This window comes from Megalobrama amblycephala, linkage group LG19 (genome assembly GCF_018812025.1).
Source record: "Megalobrama amblycephala isolate DHTTF-2021 linkage group LG19, ASM1881202v1, whole genome shotgun sequence".
NCBI classification, from domain to species: domain Eukaryota; kingdom Metazoa; phylum Chordata; class Actinopteri; order Cypriniformes; family Xenocyprididae; genus Megalobrama; species Megalobrama amblycephala.
In genome coordinates, this window is record NC_063062.1 from 6,515,598 (window position 1) to 6,536,265 (window position 20,668).

The 20,668-nt window shown below is 38.5% G+C and overlaps 1 protein-coding gene and 1 long non-coding RNA gene across 2 annotated transcripts in view; one reads left to right on the forward strand and one right to left on the reverse strand.

Moving 5' to 3' along the window:
* The window catches only part of LOC125254026 (arginine-glutamic acid dipeptide repeats protein-like), a 139,219-nt gene that overhangs the window by 109,833 nt on the left and 8,718 nt on the right, over positions 1–20,668 (reverse strand).
* On the forward strand, positions 15,036–16,108 carry LOC125254028. Its single transcript, XR_007181582.1, has 3 exons — positions 15,036–15,085; positions 15,790–15,884; positions 15,974–16,108. It is a non-coding gene; the product is annotated as an uncharacterized LOC125254028 (long non-coding RNA).

A 20,668-nucleotide genomic window follows, 5' to 3' on the forward strand; every position in this document is an offset into this window, starting at 1 on the left:
AGCAAGACGTTGAATCCAGATTCATACGGCTGCTGTAAGGAATATTAATGTCCATGCTGACGACTCCACCTCCTGGAGCACTGATAACAACAAATAGATAATCAGAGAAAACACACGCCAGTCCTACCGTTCAAATAAGCCACAGATTCCGGCTATTGATTTTCAGTGTCCAATAATGAACGCCTAGTTTTTATTGCCGTGCTTCGCTGCCAAATGATTGAGACTGAGAACAAAACAACCAGTGAAAATTACACATACATTGTGCGTTGGTGCTCTCATTCTTATTTGCATATTCACATAATGAATTAATTACTCCGTTCCCCCCCCCCCCCCCCCGCCCAACGTAGAAAAAAACATGTATTCACAATTGTGCATTTAAAAAGAAACGTGCATTCTTTGTTGCTGATTTTGTTTCCATGCAGAATCCAAGCAATTTGATCATTTGTTATAGCAGAATTGTTATAAGGATTCCAGAGATTTTTTTTTTTAAAAAAGGAGAAAGGATGTTAATCTTTGTATTCTTGCTGCTTTCAAACATTTGTGAAAACCATTTAAGTCTTTTTTTTAACAAAATGCAGCTTTTTATTAAAAATGTCAATGTGATATTAAAAATTAGTAACCTTGTATAAATAAATGTATAATATAATATATACACATACAAATGACCTCACAGTCAAGAGGGTCTAAAGATGTCCACTATGTTTTCTTGTCTCAGGACAGAAAAATTACTTCCTGCATATTTTTTCACCCACTTAACCTACTTTCTCTCTCTCTCTCTCTAAACAGTTACACCAACAAGACAAGTGAATAAAATGACTTGTATTTCAGAAATTGAAAACATGTTCATAATAGCAGTATTTATTTGTATGAATCACAATGTTTATGTATATTTAAACTCAGTAGGCTAAATAAATGAACGACACATCATTGACCTCATTTATGTTGTAGAATATCTCAATCTAAAACAAAAAACAAAAAAACAAGAAGAATAATTTTCTCTTCACCAACATTATATTTGCGGAGGCAGCTAAGATCAATAGGAAGTGAGTTTGGTGTACTGCGGGCCCTTTATTGTGCTGCAAACCATGTAGCCTGTCAGGTTTTCAAAAGGAGGAGGTGTCCCTAGTGATCCCAGTGCTGGCAAACGCTTTCCGGCTCCAGGGGAGCCAGAGACAGTGTGACTTCTGTTTCTCCTGACAATCCTTAGCTCTGCCATGCACCCACACGTACACACTTGCACACATACATACACACACACACTCACTCACTCACACCCCAGCAGGCTACCTCCTCCCCTCTTGGAAAGCGTTTGAGCTTCACATTCAGGCGTATTTATTACATTTACTCAAGTGCATCCATATTTATCTCCCCGAGCCGCCCTGATAGCACTTACAATGTGCCCAACAGGAAACCTGAGTCACTTGCTTATGCGAGATCCTCGCTGTGCACAGGGAAGATATTTAGAGAATGCAGTTTTTTAAAGAGATACCAATCATTACTATCAGCCAATGGGAGATTAGCTACTGGCTCATGAGAAAAATACACAACAATGCATTTGACATGGTGGTTCACAGTTAATTAGTGCTCAGAAATGAATCACGACGGAAGGTGTGTGTTCGCGAGCCGTGTGGGGAATGCCTGAACAATGTATATATCTTGTTCATTCGAGGAATATTAAATCATCATTATACTATGTGCAAGCAAACATTTCATCTGGGTGACTGACGTTCACGATCGGCATGGTAAAGCAAATATGCATACGCATTCGACTGGTATTTAACAAAATGCACTCGATAACAATCAAATCCACCCTGATGGCTCTAATAAATTTTCAACTAATGCATGCAGTAAACTGCTGAGCATTCTGACAGATTTATTGAGCAGCGCGAAAAACAAGCAGGGCGTTCGGAAGGAATGTAAGCCGTTCGAGACTGAAAAGGGAACCAAAATTGTGAATGCTTTGCATTTCATGCACTCAGATGGCTGTTCCGCAGGCATTCGCAACAGCAGATGAGATCCCATTATCAGGCAGACGAGAACTCCACCTCCAGGATTTCACAGCTCCTCTGTTTATCACATGGCCCTGTCAAGTTGGGCACCATTAACCGATAATGAAAGGAGACAACCGGTGCAGTTACAAGCAAAGCATTCTGCATTCTACAGGCCTAAGCATGTATCTGGGAAGCTGACTATGTCTATTCAGTTCTTCTCTGCATTCAATACCCATCACAATGCCTCAGCTACTGTACCCTGACCCCTTCACACCACTGTATTATTGAAGGTTTTAGCTTGAGATGACAAGAATTAAAGAAATACTACAGGTCTCAAGCTCAATCTACAGCATTTGTGGTGTGAAGAAAATCATTTTTGACTTGTACTTTTTTTTTCTTTAAAAAAAGGTTACAGTGAGGCACATACATCAGAAGTGAATGGGGCCAAGCTGTAAATGCTAGAATAGTCACTGTTTCAATAGTATCGCTACAAGATGTAAACTATATTTGTGCTAACATGATTTTAGTGTGGAAACCATTAAAGTATTGGGAAAAGATTAAAGGGTTAGTTCGCCCCAAAAATGAAATTTCTGTCATCAATTACTCATCCTCATGTTGTTCCAAACCCGCAAGACCTTTGTTCATCTTTGGAACACAAATTAAGAAATTTCTGAAATCTGAGAGGTTTATCATCTCCCATAGAGAGCAACGAAATTAACACATTCAAGGTCCAGAGAGACATCGTTAAAATAGTCAACGTGACTAGAGTGGTTCAACTTTAACATTATGAAGCAATGAGAATACTTTTTATGCACAAAAACAAAACAAAAATAATGACTTTATTCAACAATTTCTTCCTAAAGATGAACAAAGGTCTTAGGGGTTTGGAACAACATAAGGGTGAGTAATTAATGACAGAAATTTCATTTTTGGGTGAACTAACCCTTTAAAGCTCAGAAAATACAATTTTTACAGAATGCTGTCAATTGAGCTTAACTTGTAATGAACCTGGAATATTCCTTTAAGAATGAGTAGCTTGATAATATGCTAAACATGTTATATGTGACGATTAAAAGGAGGGATAGATATAAATGAGCTTTATTGTAAGCAATAAAGATTCCTCCTTACTGATTTGATGAATTTGAACAAAAGAATTAGATGTACATGAATGATTTATTATGCTTCCTCTTGCCTGATTGTCTTTCAATGAAGGTATTTGAAGACTTAAAATGCCCTGCCATACTAATAAGTCAGCCAGTAGCTGAGAAAAAAAAAAAAAGAAAAAAAAAAAGCGACGAGAAAGAAAAGATGACATGGTTGAGTGAGCCAAGCTTCTGAGCGCCTTGGCAAGCCTGGGAGGCCCTGGCCCCTTAAGCACTCATATCTAGTAACTTCATTTAATGCATTCACCAGGGATCAGCAGACAAGCGGAAGGGAGACAGAAAAAAAGAAAAACATTCAAAGCAAACGTTCCCTGGTATAAGGTTCCGCAAGTTATCGAGCAGTAAAAACAGCATGAAGAAATTAAACATAATCTTTCACACCATTTCAGAGATAGACAGGATTTATTCCACTACTTATAAAAAAATGCGTTCTTCCCTGTGTCTTTGAGGAAATGATACTGCCTGAAACAGCCCATTTCAAAGTGATACAAAATAACAGTAGTCCAGAGTGCCTGAAAGTAAAGGTTGATCTCAGCAGCCGTTGCCTTTTCTTTTTCTCGCCCACTTTTTTCCAGCAGAGGTCATATTCACACTCTGATGCCTGCCATCGGGAACAAACACTCGTGCTTCCCTTCAACAGACACCAGCCACTTCCACCCCCATTTACTTTTCCTTCAGACACACACACACTCTCCATCAGCTGACAGCCTCTCTCTACTAGCAGACGAAAATACCTTGACTTCAATTTTCCGGCTGCCATTTTAGCATTCTGCCACTTTCAGGATGAGACTATTTTACAAGTTTTGAGACTTGAGGGACGTACTTGTGGGGTGAAAACAAGCAGAAATCACACAATGAATGTAACCAAACCCTCTTTGACCGTATAAAAAAAAAGAAAAAAAAAAGGACCTGAATTTAAATGCATTTTACATTATGTACTGCGTCATCCTATTGAACAATGACTCAAAAGGAAATGTAATGGGTTGGATTGTTGGATTGAGGTTTGGATCAGTTTAAAGTACGCCACATAAACATTTTCTTATATCATCTCATCAAGGGATTCCAGAGTAATCTGTGCTTTATGACAAGCGCAAGATACTAAAACATTACAAGCCTCTGCTTTTAAACAGTAGTTAAAGAGATAACTGTCTTCCAACCCATTATTTAACATTATAAACAGCACAAGAAGAAAGCAAAGGTCTTTTGATGTGAGGCAGAAACGCTCAATTTCACTGTGGCAAGCCCTGCATAGTTATATTGTTTACTTTGCCATTCATTCATATTTGGCAGACTCACGAAACCTCAAACCCTGCGACACTTCGGCAAGGTTATTTATCGTATTGCCAAGCTACACAAACTCATAAAAATCCATCTTTCAAGGGACAGCTAGATTCAAAAACCATCACATTAAGAAAAAGCAACATAAGCATCCAGAATTCCAGATGTGTTGCTGTCACCCGGCAAACAAATTAGATCAGGGAATGTGAAGGGGAGGTCTATGTGTCTTTCTTCTCACGTAATTACACAGCGCAGAGCTCGCTGAGCGACGAGTGGCAAACCGCCCTGACAGGCTGACTAGTTTTCAGCTTCATGCGTAAACTCGTACTCAGATCTAAATGAGTGGTTACTTCTGAAAATAAACAAGCGTTTGGCCGGATTCATGCACAAGCGTTTGCCGATTTTTAAATAGCTGTGAAGCTCCCGTGTGGACGCCTTGAATTTTCTCTTTGTTTGCCGGTGGTAAATAGTCCATCAGGGCAGCAACCCCTCCCTTCGACGCTCTCTCCAACTCTCTTGCTCAAGACAGAGGTATAAACACACACACACACACACACACACACACACACACACACACACACACACACACACACACACACACACACACTTAAGTCTCCCCAGGTGCTACTTCACTCACCCCCTGATTGTACATATATTAAGAGCACTCACTAGGGCTGTCTCAGGGCAAGAGCTGGCATGTATTTGTCTAAGTTACAAAAAAGGCTTATTAAAATATTTAAAAGCTGGCATGAGAAGTAAGAGACTTGTTTTTATCCAATTAAATATAAATAGATAAATATATAAAATATAAACAAATATAAATATAAAAAAAAAAAGTTACAATACTTTATTTAATTGAACATAATTAATTAAAAAGGTTAAAAACCCACAATGTTACCAGAAGTTAAAAGTGCTGATTTGTATCCACTTGAATATAAATAAAAATATAAATTATATATAAAAATAAAAATGTAAACAAATAAAAAGGCACAAAAAATTAATTATTTACAAATAAAATGTTTATTCAATTAAATATAAATAAAAATATAAACAATATACAAATAAAAAAAATTAGAAAAAATGTTTTGAATTCATCCATTCAATATAAATTTATATAAATTAATTTATATAAATATAAACATTTATAAAAATTAATTTAAATATTTAAAAAAAAAAAAAAAAAAAAAAAAAAAACTTTCAAATTCACACTTGGCACCATTTCTAGGATGCCACTGATTCTAAAGGGTAAAACAAAAAGGAAGTGAATGGAGGATGTTGCTTTAAGCTCCTCTGTCCAGATCCATTAGATCAAGCCGCTAGTGTCTGCCATGTGAGAAGGCACGTTTACACGACTGGAGTCTCTCACTCTGCCACCCAATGGACAGTATGAGGAATCGCACCACAGTTTGTGTCTCAAGAAAAAAAAGAAAAAAAAAAAAGACACAAAAATCTCACTGAGGTTATAAAAGTAGTAAAGTGCATTCATGTCGTGCTTGAGCGTGGAGTTTGATGACTTTTACAGCAGTGGGGAATTCTGAAACTGCTGTTGGTGATTCATTGTTTACTTCTCACTCCAGACACCAGAGCCAAGTCGCTACCATCAGCCATACCCAAAACAGAACAAGATGGTTTGGGTGACTAATAAACCACATATAACTCTTACATATTGTGAGCTGCCACATAATGTATAGTGGATGGAAATTTTCAATAGATTGCGAAGTAATTAGCAGCGTAAACTGTCTGTAAGTTTGTAAATATTTGCTTGGAAATCAAAAAAGGAGAGGAAAGGGGAAAAAACCTAACATATTCCTCCGCTGTATTAACATCTTAAAGCCGAAGAGCTTAAAGCAAAGCATTAAGGCTATTGTCACACAGTAAATGCTCTCAGCAGTATCTCACACTGTTGTTTCAGCAGTCATCATGCCCTAGGCTGTGCTTACCAGCTGGAAAACCATTCAAATGCAGATGAGATCATACTCAATTGGAAAGGTGTGATTTTCGCACTTCTCTTGCCCCGTCCTAAGATCTCCCTGTCAGGTTTGCACCCTCCACGCGCCCTCGTAGCGCTCGTCACAGGAGAATGACAAGGAATGATAACAAAATGGGTTCATCTTAGATGTGGTGCCCCAAAACGCTCACAGGAAGTACAGAGGGAGCATTGTTCTCCCTTTACATCAGGTACATTCTTCCAGATGGTGGAAAACAAACCCCACAATACCAGCTACACAAGCCTAGCTGAGTGAAACGGTGTCAGAGTCACTCCGCTGGGGCACTGAATCATCCTGAACGCTGACATCTTTCCAGCGATGCTCTCAACGCTGAAGTCAGCATGCATTTAGGGCAGTTGTGTGTGTGGGCTCATGAACGATTGTGAAAATCTCAAGCAAAGACATCATGACAGTTGTCTCCGTAGCCTGTCTTTGTGTCACAACAGATTTCTCACATATCTGCATGCTATCGGTTAGGAAATTATATGCAATGGGACCTTCTTCAGCACAGATGTTAGCGAAGACATGGAGAAGCTGTCTTAAATTAATTTCAAAATAAGAGAGTTAAAGGGATAGTTCACTCTCAAATTAAAATTGTCATTATTTACTCTTCCTCATGTTGTTGCAAACCTGTATGACTTTCTTCTGTGGACACAAAAGACATTTCAACTGTGTTTGTCCATAGAATTAAACTCTATGGGGGCCTAAACAGCATTGGATCTTACTGACATATTTCTAAATATCTTTTTGTGTTCTTTCGAAGAAAGTCATACAGGTTTGCAATGAGAGGAGGACTATCCCTTTAAATTTACTGTTGTTTAAATTTTTTACAGTAATTTCAATATGATTCCACACAACTGTGAATTTCATGTGGGGGTGAAAGATTTCCCCACTTAGATTTTGCATCACGTGAACAACAGAAAGCTGCTTGGTTTGAATGTGACTTCTGTGTAAATGGTGCTTCATACATCGCTACACTAATACTGGCAATAAACAATTGACCTATTTTGCCCACAAATCTTGAACAAAATTTTGCTAATGTGACTGCCACTTAAAGGTACAATATGTAACTTTTGGCCCTCTAGTGATTAATAAACAAAACTGCATGCATTTTGTGGAAGAATATTGTTTTGGTTGTGCTTCAGAGCTGTGTGACTCTGGATATAGTTTTTTCTCATATCTAAAAAAAAAAAAAGAAAAAAAAAGAAAAAGAGAGAAAGATTATCCTACTGCTCATAAAACATTCAATACTAGGCTTAAGAGATATAACCAGTGTAGATGGAAAGGATTTCAAGCTGACAAGCTAAAGATGTTACTGTAGCTACACCCATTAATAGACACGGTACTTCCCTGAAAATAAATCCCAGCACAGCTACACTAGCGGTTCTGGGGGGGCCAGTGCCCCTGTGACAACAAGCTTGGACCCCCTTTTGGCCCCCCTAAATTTTTTGCGATCGTTTTTATTTTTTTTTTACATCCGTTATTAGACAGTGGCAACGCGGAACAGAAATGTAACTAGGGATGGGTACCGAAACCCGGTATTATATTGGCCCCGGGTCTAAATTATTAAAGACCAGTGTATCGATAAGCTCTGACTTTAACGGTTCTGCTATCGGTACTGGAGAAATTATGAAGAAAATACACGTTCATTTATTATTGCTATATAGACATTATCTTGCAAATTCTATCACGCCAGAGTCGCCAGCTGAGCCTGTATGCAATAATATTAGGACATTTGTCAATGATGCATGTTTGCTTTCGCAATCCAGAAGAGAGATCGATCGCGCTCACGCAGAGGAGCTACAGTGTGCGCATCACATGAAAGCCCTGTTTAAAGGTGACGATGGAGGAGAGAACTAAACAACTAAACATCTGCTTACACTTTAGGCCTGTGATATTAAGCTAATTTTATTTTTGATTTCGATTTTGGCTTCCAAGGATCAGACAGAAGATATCTGAGGTAAAACTATTTAAAACTAGCCGCGTTTCGTCTAGCACACCTTCATTCTCTTCACAGCTGTGCGTGCTCGTTCCCCCCTAAACCCAAACTTAACGTCAGAATCACCACAATCGGTGATTGTTGTAAAATGCAGTCTTTACTGTTGCTAAATTGCAGTAAATGTTTGATAATTATCATCAACGGTTTAAAACGTTGAAAGCACAATCCGCGCAAGAGACGCTACGCTGTTCCTTAGGCTGAATTATGTGTGCACGCTCCAAAACGGATCGCAAATAGACAAATTACACATGTCCAAACGATCAAATGCACACAAAAATATGTTAAAATGACCGGATTGGAGGGTGTTTAACTACATAAACGCAGTTTATATCGTAAGTGTACATGAACAGCTGGGAGAAAATCCGATGTGTGTTAATATCTATTGTCTTAAAGTGACAGCAGCTTCAAGTGACAGCTTCTGACGATTGTGTCATCAATGTTAATCAAACAACAAACTGCAAAGAGAAAATCACTCACAGCTCTTCATCTGAATATAGTTAGCTTTAATAGGCATTAAAGGGATAGTTCACCCAAAAATGAAAATTTAATGTTTATCTGCTTACCCCCAGGGCATCCAAGATGTAGGTGACTTTATTTCTTCAGTAGAACAGAAATTATGATTTTTAACTCCAACCGTCTTATAATGCGAGTGAATGGTCACACAGTTTATAAGAGTCAATAAACATGCACAGATGAATCCAAATTAAACCCTGCGGCTCGTGACGGCCCATTGATGTCCTAAGACACGAAACGATCGGTTTGTGCGAGAAACCGAACAGTATTTATATCATTTTTTACCTCTAATACACCACTATGTCCAACTGCCTTCAGCATTCGCTTGGTGATGTCTGATCGCGCTCTGACAGCGGAAGTGATGTCTAGCACTCATTGAAGTATATGCGCGAGACATCACTGTCATTGTCAGAGCGCGATCAGACATCACCAAGCGAATGCTGAACGCAGTTGGACATAGTGGTGTATTAGAGGTAAAAATGATATAAATACTGTTCGTTTTCTCACACAAACCGATCGTTTCGTGTCTTAGGACATCAATGTGTAGTCACGAGCCGCAGGGTTTAATTTGGATTCGTCTGTGCATGTTTATTGACTCTTATAGATTGTGTGACCATTCACTCGCATTATGTGACTGACAGACGGCAACGGTTGGAGTTAAAAATCATCATTTGTGTTCTACTGAAGAAACAAAGTCACATACATCTTGGATGCCCTGGGGGTAAGCAGATAAACATCAAATTTTCATTTTTGGGTGAACTAACCCTTTAATCTATTAATTTATACTGTGAAAACCATGCAGTGTTATTTTACGTTTGGTTACTTTACTTAGATTTCTTTCATAGGCTAGGCCTATATTACTTACCTGAACACATGAACAAATGAAAGCACTTTATTTCATCTTTGTTTCGCGCCTTTGTTTTATTGTATTTGTCAGTTTGTTTTACTTCGTTTCTTTGTTCATGTTCTTAATGTATCTTAAATAAAAGACCAAAAATGCTGGACACTATATAATATAAAGCAAAGTTAATTCAGCTCATTATTAATTCAGCTATATTATATTATATTATATTATATTATATTATTATATTATATTATATTATATTACATTTAGAGATGCACCGATTGCAATTTTCTTGGCCGATTCCGATTTCCGATTTTTTGTTAGTGAGATCGGCCTATACCGATTTTTGCCGTTTCCGATTTTTAAGAACTATAATTGACAACATATACAAACAAAAATCTACTTTTCTTCAATGCAAAGTTTTATTTTCATAAAAAAAAAAAAAAATAAAAAATAAAAAAAAAAGGAAAAGTCAGTAATAAAATATAAAAAGCTCAAATGCAATAGAATAAAGAGAGCTATGAAACTAAGTTTTTCAGGCTAACGATCACCGATCCGGGCCGATCATGAGGGAAATCGGCCGATTCCGATCCCTGGCCGATCAATCGGTGCATCTCTAATTATATTATATTTTATTATATATAAACAAAAAGTACCGATAAGAATACAGTTAAAGTACCGGATCGATAAGCAGTATCAGTAAGAGTAGTAATACCGTTAAAACCTTAACGATACCCAGTGCAGAAAATGATATGACAACAATAAGGTCTAAATGTAACTGGCCCCTCTAACAGTACAACTGGCCCCAGCTTGGCCCCCCCAGTTGAAATGGTCTAGAACCGCCACTGCACAGCTATAACAACCCATAATGACCTTTCACAATAGATAATTCTTTACAATGAACTCTGTTAGAGAGTTACATATGGTTATTTATCCGTTCAATAAAATACTTTACCTGTTAAGAAATAAAAACACTATCTCCGTGTCACCTTTACAAAATTTCAAATCCCTCAGTTCTCGATATCTCTGTAAAGCCGATCCAATATTGATTTTCATTTTATTATGAGCTCTGTCGCGTTTTCTTTTTGCCAGCAGATACTCCTCTATTTGGTGGAGGTTCAAGATTTAGCGTGCTCCATGTAGCATGTTGGTAACAAGTCAGTACTGAAATTTTAAAAATGAGCGCTTCTTCGAAACCTCTGATAATGGCTATGTTTACGCGCTCAACAGATAAGTCTGTGATTGGCTACAATGATCAATGCAAGGGAGTGTTTGAACGCACACAAAAGTGTTTGAAAGCGTTTTGAAAGAGGAAGCGTTTGAAAGCAGCAGATAGATGCCTGCTTTTAAACATTCCCACTTTCAAAACACTTTCAAACGTTCCCGTGTGTATCTGTGTAAGTGCTCCGTGAAGAGCATCAAAGATGTCTATTTACAACATGTTTTTGAAGCATTGATCATTGTAGCCAATCACAGAAATATCTGTTGAGCAAGTGAACACAATGGCCAATCAGAGGTGCTCAAGAATCTGCTCAACAGCGCTCAAAATGCTAGGGGGAAATGCTTGTTTCATAACATTTTTAAAATTAGTCATGGTAATGAAGTCAGTACTTTTGACAATGACTACATTTACATGTGCAACAATAATGCGACTATTTCTCAATCAAAGTAAGGTCTTAATCGCAGTAAGATGTTTACATGACACGAGCAGAACTCTTCACTCCAGTTTACATGCAATTTTCATGACTTTGATTATTTATTAATAAGTATGGTTATACCACACACATATGGTTATACAGAGCAGAGACTGCGCAGCAAGTTGTGCTGAGAGAGCTTAGCAATTTGGTGAAGAGAAAACTTCAGAATCATGTCAAGGAGTTCATTCATGAAGCTGTGTGACAACTAATCTTTTCCCTCAGCAACTTTTCTCTATTTAGAGATATGATGAGACACGCACAGGGTAGTGACGCATGTACGCAATTTCCCACGAAAACCATCCCATCCGGTCTAAAATATAAACACTTATAATAGGCTTACCATTGTGAATCAGAGTAAGACAAAAACATGGTTTGGAGGAAGGAGTGATGGTGTATCGACTCATTTTTAAAAAGGGAGGTGAATTTTAGTAATTTTGAAAGCTAGGGTACTTTAATTCATAATTCAACCTAGTATTTGAAGCATTTTGTTCCATTAAGTTGCCCATCCCTACAATGAAGGACAGTAAAAGCTAAAGAGGAGAAACAGAGAGGAAGAGAGGGAGGTGTAACGAAAAAAGGAAGACGTAGCCAGCAGAAAGCCAATTATCAAACTCATTAAGTAAGCCACTCTGGTGCTTTAAGAGGCAATGCCTTAATATCATTGCTGGATTTATTACCGTCATTTGCATCCTCTGATGCAGCCTGTCACATTTTCAACTAGCTAACAGGAGGGGTCACATCAAAACAATCACGTGCATCACACATACTGGGTCGGCATGCGATGTGGGTGGCATTGAGAACGGACAGCAGTGGTACGGTTGTGTTTGTCATGCTAAATAGGGTGAGGTCAATCAAACATTATTACAAGGACACACATAAGTCACTGTTAGCATGAAGAGGTTTAAAGCAGTGATTCCCAACCAGGGCTACCACAGTGGGCACAGGTTCAAAGATTTTGCTTTAACCGATAAAACAGCATTTGGCTCAATGTCTGATTCAAATGCGTATACACACACACACTGTGCAGTAAAAAAAAGCAAGGGATGAAATGTAGAACTTTAAAATAAACATTTTAGGGTTGTCAAAACATTACACTAATTAAATTAATCTTGTAATTTAGTGTACTTGAATAAAGCAAAAGCGTAATATTTATGCTAAATGATATGTAGTACAATATGATTATAAATTCATTCATTCAACAAAAAACAAAACAAAACAAAGTATAATATGATTAAAAGGAGCATGTTTTTGGCTTGGTGTCAATGAAGAGGAGCTTGATCCCTGATGGGGCTCAAGAAAAATAGCGGTTGGGAAACACTGCTTTATAGCATGATGAGCAGATCGTATGTGGTAATTGAGTCAAACAAAGGGAAGCATCATATAGGTGTGCTGTTGGCATCGAAGGTGGAAAACAAGATGATGTTAGAAAAAGGAACAGCTGGATTTACAGCTGTAATGCTGACTAACCTCGACTGCGTCTCCAAGGACCTGCAGCCCTCTTTACAGGCATTCACAGTACCACACTCTGGGGGAAGCGGGGAAGCAAAAAATAGACAAAAGAAAAGAAAGGAAGGAAATAAATCATGAATGCATGAGTGAGCAAGTGAATAAAAACAGGCATTAAATGAAGAAACAGCATCCAGCCATAGGGGCTTTATGCACACGAGGAAACAAACTGAAGATTAATGCGTCACCTGGAATTAACGCTGATGATTTATTTAAAAATGTCTACTGCTGTCATAAACAATGAGGGGAGGAAATGGAAGAAAAGAACAGCATGCAAGTTAAGCAACGGCCGCTTTCACAGCCATTTGAATTGCGCTTTAGAAATGAATCCAAACATGAACTCCCTTTAGAGACTCGATTTGCCTCCCCCCTCTGCCACCTTAAAAACACACACACACACACACACACCGATTTCTATCCCTCCTCCACGCGCCTTTAACTCCCATCCTGCTCCTTAAGCAGCTCTCCCTCCCAGCCAGTGCTGTGGAAATAAAAACATCAGGACCTTGCCTCACAGCACCTGTTCAAAAACATTGACATTTTACATTCAGCATTGTTGCTCGGTGGAGCATCCGAGCACTCGCAAGCCTTTCAGAGAGAAAACAGAAAGCAGCTGGAAGGGCTGATTTATGAGGACTGAAACACACTTACTTCTAATCCCAAACATTTCACAGAGGAGAGACAGTGTTCCCTTTATCTGTGCGAGTGTGTGTGTGTTTTGCTAAGGTAATATTTAGCAAGCCCTTGACCAAAAGTGGGAGGAAAACAACATTCGCCGGTTGCGTATGCTTTGGATTTATTGTGTGTCCGAGCATATGGTCTGCTTTGATTTAATACAGTTAAAAAAAAATAAAGCGCTGTTTCCCCAACACACGCCCGTGACATGGCCGTTGGTCTGGTGAACAGTCTCTGAGCCTCTGGGACATCTGTTCCACAGAATTAGAGCATTTAGCCGGCTGCAATTACTACAGATAAAGGTTATTAACTCACAGGATTAGATCACTGTATTAAAACATTGGGCTTTTTTCCCTCATAAACAGCTGCATGCTCATGTCTGTCCATGTGTGTGTTTCTCTCTCATTGCAGGAATAACCTGTATTACTGACTTCTTCTGTGGAAATATACAAAATAAATCAACAGGGTCCAAAACTGTTACCAACATTCTTCAAAATATCTTCTTTTCTGTTCCACAGAAGAAAGTAAGTTTGACATGAGGGTGTATAAAAATGACAATTTTAATTTTTGGATGAACAAACCCCTTTTAAGCACCAACTGTGGCTATGTTCATAACACCACCTTACTACCATACTACAGCTGAAGTATGTAGTATGTATAATGTGCACAGTATGCATAGAATACCATAGAATGACCTACTTTTGTTAAAAAGAACGGTGTACAGCAAAGCATATTGTGTGGAAAACTATATCCCATAATGCCTGTTCTTGACTTGACTATTTCAATTGGATCATCACACGTTCAAAGCAATAGATGAACCAAAATTAATTACCAAATGTTGTCATATTTACGTCATATGATATATATATATATATATATATATATATATATATATATTTTTTTTTTTTTTTTTTTTTTTTTTTTAACAAATAGTAATTTAAACAGTAGGCATCGCTCCATGATTTTAGATATTAAACAGTAGTATGCTATGCTGTTGTCATATGACGTAAATATGACAACATTTGGTAATTAATTTTGGTTCATCTATTGCTTTGAACGTGTGATGATCCAATTGAAATATATATATATATATATATATATATATATATATATATATATATATATATATATATATATATATATATATATATATATATATCTCGCGCGCGATTTTCGCCGACGTTTAACGCCTCGTGACTAAACAACGGGCGCCAATGTGAGTGTGCACACCGACGCGAAAAAAGCGTAATTTTTTAAAAAACGCCTCGGGTTTGCTTTTTTGGTTTGACGCGCCGCGTTAAAAACTGGCCGACCAATGAGATTGGTGCTTTTGTTCATGTGCCTGGAGCTGCTGAAGTTACAGTAAAACACGACTTGGTGGCGCTCAAGCACAAAACAGTCTTCCCGAGCACACAAGACGACGAAGAGAAAGTAAGTAACAGTTAGACGAGGAAGACCCCTACAAACTATCCCTGCGTCTCAAACAGCTCCCTAGCTTCCTAGGTCGTGTATCAGTATACCATTTAAATGAATGTGGCCGACTCTCTGATCAGTGCCCTGACTAGTGAACTAGGGAGCTGATTGAGACGCACGCTATGGGTGCTCCGCCAGTTCTTGGCCATACCAATAGATGTGAATTATTTCTGTATTTTTGCTGTTTTTTTTTTCTTTTACATTTAAAGAAATATAGTTGAGAATGTCTATTTCATAAATGTTTATTTGCACTACTGTTTCTGACTACCATCTCTCATATATGTCATTTAATATCTGCATTTTTATCTTCTTTAACTTTACTAATATCATATGTTTATTTGCACTACCGTTTCTGACTACCATCTCTCATATATATGCCATTTAATATCTGCATTTTTATCTTCTTTAACTTTATTAATATCATAAATATGTTTATTTGCACTACCGTTAAGCACAAGCGCCACATACTGTCAGGGAGTGAATTTGCACGTTCACTCTGCGCATCGCCAGTGAAAATCGCTTGGGTGTGAACACAAAAAACGTCTCGATAAACGCGTGCGATATTCGTCCCGGTGTGTACAGGCCTTAAGGTTATACTGTGCAGTATTCATTAAGTAGTGAGCTTCTATTCCATTCTGAACACAGCCTCTGTCTTCCTCCAGCCATCACTTGATATTGATCCACAGCAACATGGCGGTCGAACACAGCCATGCACACAGAAAATGGAAAATAACCTGACTGAGAGTGAGAGACTAAGGTAGAAAGGACACTTCAGCCTTGATTTGAGTGGGTCATCTTTTTATAATGAATATTTCATCACTGATTAGCTGGTTTGTTTTTGTTCAGTCAGTCATGGATTTTCATGGAAGGAGCAGAAAAAAGAAAAAGAAAAAATGATCGACTCAAAAGGAAACAACATTCACATCACATTTCCCTTTCTGATGTGATGTATTTGAAAACAGAATATTCAGTGTAAAATCATTCTTGAGTACAATGACGTATGAATTAAATGCAACACTTTAGCCAAAGATGGTTTTACATTTTATTTATACCAATTGTATTTCATCATGAGGTCCAAGTTCACCCTTTCAAAACCGTATGACTTTCTTCAGTGCAATTTCAGTGTAATTACAATCAATAGAGACTTCAAAAAAGGACATAAAGCCAACATTAAAGTTTCATAAGTCGTATGTCCATACAGCAACTTGTGCTATATTCAAAGCCTGATGCCATACGATAGCTTTGTGAGGAAATAACTGCAATTAAGTCATTATTTACTGATAATCTTCCACTCTAGAAAGCTGTTGAATGATTCATGATCATTCAGATGAGTTTTGTGAACTTGAATGATTCATTTCCGAATCAGACACTGCGTCATGGACACGCCAAGAAGAGCTGCAATGGACATCAATATTTTCAATGAACAACAACTGGTCTGTTTCTAACACAAAGCTAAATGACATTAAAAGACTTGGAATGTAGCGTACAAGTCATATGGAACACTTTTATTGTGCTTCTGAAGCTTTAAAGCTCCAATCTCTTGTTTATTTTATAATTGCAGTCTATAACATTTCTCCATTTGTGTTCAGAATGAAAGCATATACAGGTGTGGGACGTCATAAGGGTGAGTAAATGATGACAGAATTTTCATTTATGGGGGAACTACAAATTTAAATAGTCAGTCGAAATGCCTGAAAGCACTTTGATGAATTAAACCTCAACAGCTCAGTTCACTAAGTGCAGAGAGTCTGTGAATGACTGCAAATGGCTGAAAACAACTGACCTTTTTTTTTTTCTTTTTTTTTTAAAATCAGCTTCAATCTCATTATGCAACTCATCTCCCTTTTTCTTTCTAAACTGTCTTTTACTTCCTCTTCAGAATCAGCTTTAGAAATTCTTCACCTCCCAGCCTGCCGCGGCCCCTGCTTCTCTGGTTGATTTCAAACTCTACTGACAGCTCTCATGACTAAGGCTCTCATGTCAAACACCATTATATCAGCCATCCATTCATTCCCGTAACACTGCTTTAGCGACATTTTCAAGCACTTAGCAGTGCTGCAGTAGTATCTATGCTACCTCTTATTTCAACCCAGCAGCCGCCAGAAAACGTACATTATTCAAAAATGCAATCTAGATTGTACTTTCAAAAAAAGCTTAGCTTCGTTTTCCAGGCTGGTGGCTGGGATTATAGGTTTAAATGTTCCTGCTTTAACTAGATCAGTGTGATTTAATGTTAATGCTCTCAGACAAAAGCTGCTGGCGGCTTTTTTAGACCACAGCCAGTGGTCTCAGTTTGCCCACAGGTTGCAGAGCATCTCGGGGGGTTGTCAGCCCATTAGAAATTTAGAGTTTCAATGCTTGAGGGGGGAAAAAAGTAACCCAGACAACAGCCATATAACCTTATATTAGAAAACAAGAATTTCCAATCCTCTGCACTAAGACGTGCGCTTCAGTCACCGTTGACCTGGGAGAATCTAACGGAAAGAAAACAGATTACCTGCTGATTAGCCTGTATTACGGGGCAGCTCTAACCTTTGTGAAATAGACTGCCTGTTCTGTGCTTAGCCAAGCATGGCTCCTCGTCTTCCCCAGCTGAGAGAGACAAGCCTACCGCTCCCTATTAAGTAAGCGCTCTGAGCAGTGAGCCTTGCACATCCATCAGCGCACAATGACACACCACCATCCACCAGCCTCCCTCTTCTTTTTCTCAGAGAAAGAGGTGTCGTGTTCGCTTAGTTCTTCTGTCTTAGATGGTGACAGGAAATTATTCATAATTTTGAGTGCTGGTGGCGGCGAGGCTGTGAGATGATAATCCGACACTCGAAAACACAAATAAGCACTGATGACAGGCAAAACTGAGCATGTCAATACTCAGTGATACTTCAAAAACAAAACGTATGCAAATAATAAAAGGTATTTAAAAGGTTTGAGATGCTAGCTTCTCACAAAGCAAAAACTACTCTCCCCTCTCAGAACTGGCAAGAGACTTATTAAAAAGCAGTAGTGCAAAACTCAACACCATGATGTTAGGGTGTGTGTGGTTTCCAGGGCGTTGTTATGTGGTTACTAAGGTGTTCTGAGAGTTTTTAGCATATTGCTAGGATGTTCTGGGCAGTTGCTTACTGGCCCATTTTCAAAATAGTCCCTCAAGTCTCTATGATATTCTGATACTTAAATGTTATATTTTTTTTACTAGAGATGCACCGATTGCAATTTTCTTGGCAGATTCACGATTTTTTTGTTAGTGTGATCTGCCGATACTGATTTTTGCCGATTCCGATTTTCTATAATTGAAAGCATATACAAACAAAAATCTACTTTTCCTCAATGCAAAGTTTTATTTTCATTAAAAAACACACAAGTAAAGTTCTTTTGACTAGTGTGATCGCTCCGTACCATGCCCAGGCATGGTTCATTTAGCCGTCCCTGGCCTGCTTGGGAGTTGGAAGAGGTGGGCATGGTTCAGTTGGGCTTGAGTGCGGTACGCATGCAGTTCTAACCGTGCCGGCGCACTGAACAGCTACTAGTTTTGTGTGTGCTACTGTCATCATTATGACGGCAAACGTCTTTATTACTACTTGGATAGTACATTTTTAATGTAATTAATTCAAGTGTACTTGGGTTTATAACAGGTCTGGTTCTCACCTTATTGATGAACAGGAACAATCGTGCTCAGGCTCGATTCAAGGCAACCGTGCTTAGCATAAGTAAACCCTAAGTTTTTCAGGTTAAGTATGTTTTTATTCAGGTAAGAAATACTACAGAAATGAAAGGAATCAAATGTAAAATAACACTGGATAGTCTTCATTGTAAAAATTAAACACAGATTAATGCTTACAATTAAAGTTATAAAACGTATTCAGTTACAGAACAGGAAGTGATTTTCTATGTCTTTTGCTCTTTGATTAAAATGAGGAACAGCAGCAGGAATATTAAGACTGCCGTCACTTTAAGGGTGCGTTCACACTTGTCATGTTTGGTTCAATTAAAACGAACCCTGGTGCGATTGCTCGGTTAGTGCGGTTCATTTGAACATGTGTGAACGCTGCCATCCGAACCCTGGTGCGCACCAAACAAGCGGACCGAGACCGCTGAAAAGATGGGTCTCGGTCCACTTCCAAACGAACTCTGGTGCGGTTCGAATGATATATGAACGCAACACGGACCAAAGACATGTAAACGAACCAAAAACTGGATGAAGAGACCCTAAAAAGGACAGAATCCTCACGCATGTTGGTTTTTCCCGTCATAGTCGCAAGTTTGCCCATGACAGGCATCAGACGCGCGTCTCCACGCAGCAGATTGTTTGTGTGTGTGACGGATGGATTCCCGCCGCTGTTTTGACTAATTTACACATTTTATAAGCTCTTCACGAGTTCCCAGCTGGCCAAAATACAATCACATGCAGGCTACACACAGACAACGAGCGCATTTACCTCAGCACACAGCATTGTTTTGGATGTTCGGTAAGTTCCGCCTCAAAATAGGCAATACGTCATAAAATCCGACCAATCACGTTGTGAATGTATCCCTATGCCTTAACGTTCGGTATCTTTTGGTTCGGTGATAAAATTGCCAATCTGAACGCTAAATGTTTTTTTTTTTTTTCTTCTTTGGTCCGGACCAAATGAACCAAACGAACCGAACTACAAGTGTGAACGCACCCTAAGAGTTTATACAGGCACCCAATATACTGTTACACAACACACGTTTGCTTTCTCAACTATTTAACATTCCAAAACTGACTGTGTTTGGCTGAATACTCACCAAGACGGTCATTTTGACATAATTTTGTATGTATTTGACCATTTAAGTGCAGTAAGCCACTCATTTTGGTACTTGTGACTCACAAGCTGTTTGAGACTGAAAGCGGAATGTGCGCTCCACTAATATAGATCAGTGGTCCGCGCACTTTTGGTGTGAGCTCAAAACCTGAAAGAATGAATAAAATAATGCACAATACAACCACTATTTAACCAGAGCGAATGAGACGAGTGAGTGAGAACCTTCTCTCGCCATCAGAGAGAAGAGAGCGAGAACGCACATCTGACGGATAGGCTCGGAATTGGAAAGAAGCGAGACTGACCGGCCGGTCAATGATCCGGGCCGATGATGTGGGAAATCAACCGATTCCGACCCCTGGTCGATCGATCGGTGCATCTTTATATTTTACCATAAATGTGAATGGAAAATATAGTGAGAACCAAACTTAAGTGAGACTGAACTGGATCATAACAGGAACAATGTGTGTGAATGCAAACAGTTTTGTTTTTTATTCTGTTCACTTATTGATTTTTTTTTTTTTTTTTTTTTAAAGGACTGTAAAAACAATGCATTGTAATCAGCAGTGATCTTAAAAGGTCAAGTAGTGTGTAGATAAATTCTGAATCACATTCGAGGCATCACTTATCTTCATGGTACAAACTGTGTGGGATGTAGTGTAAATGTAATACTCAGGGTTAGGGGTTTGTTGAAATCTGTACCCTTAAGTATGAGCAATAGCAAGATGCTTTAGCAAGTACCACTAAAAAACAAATTTTG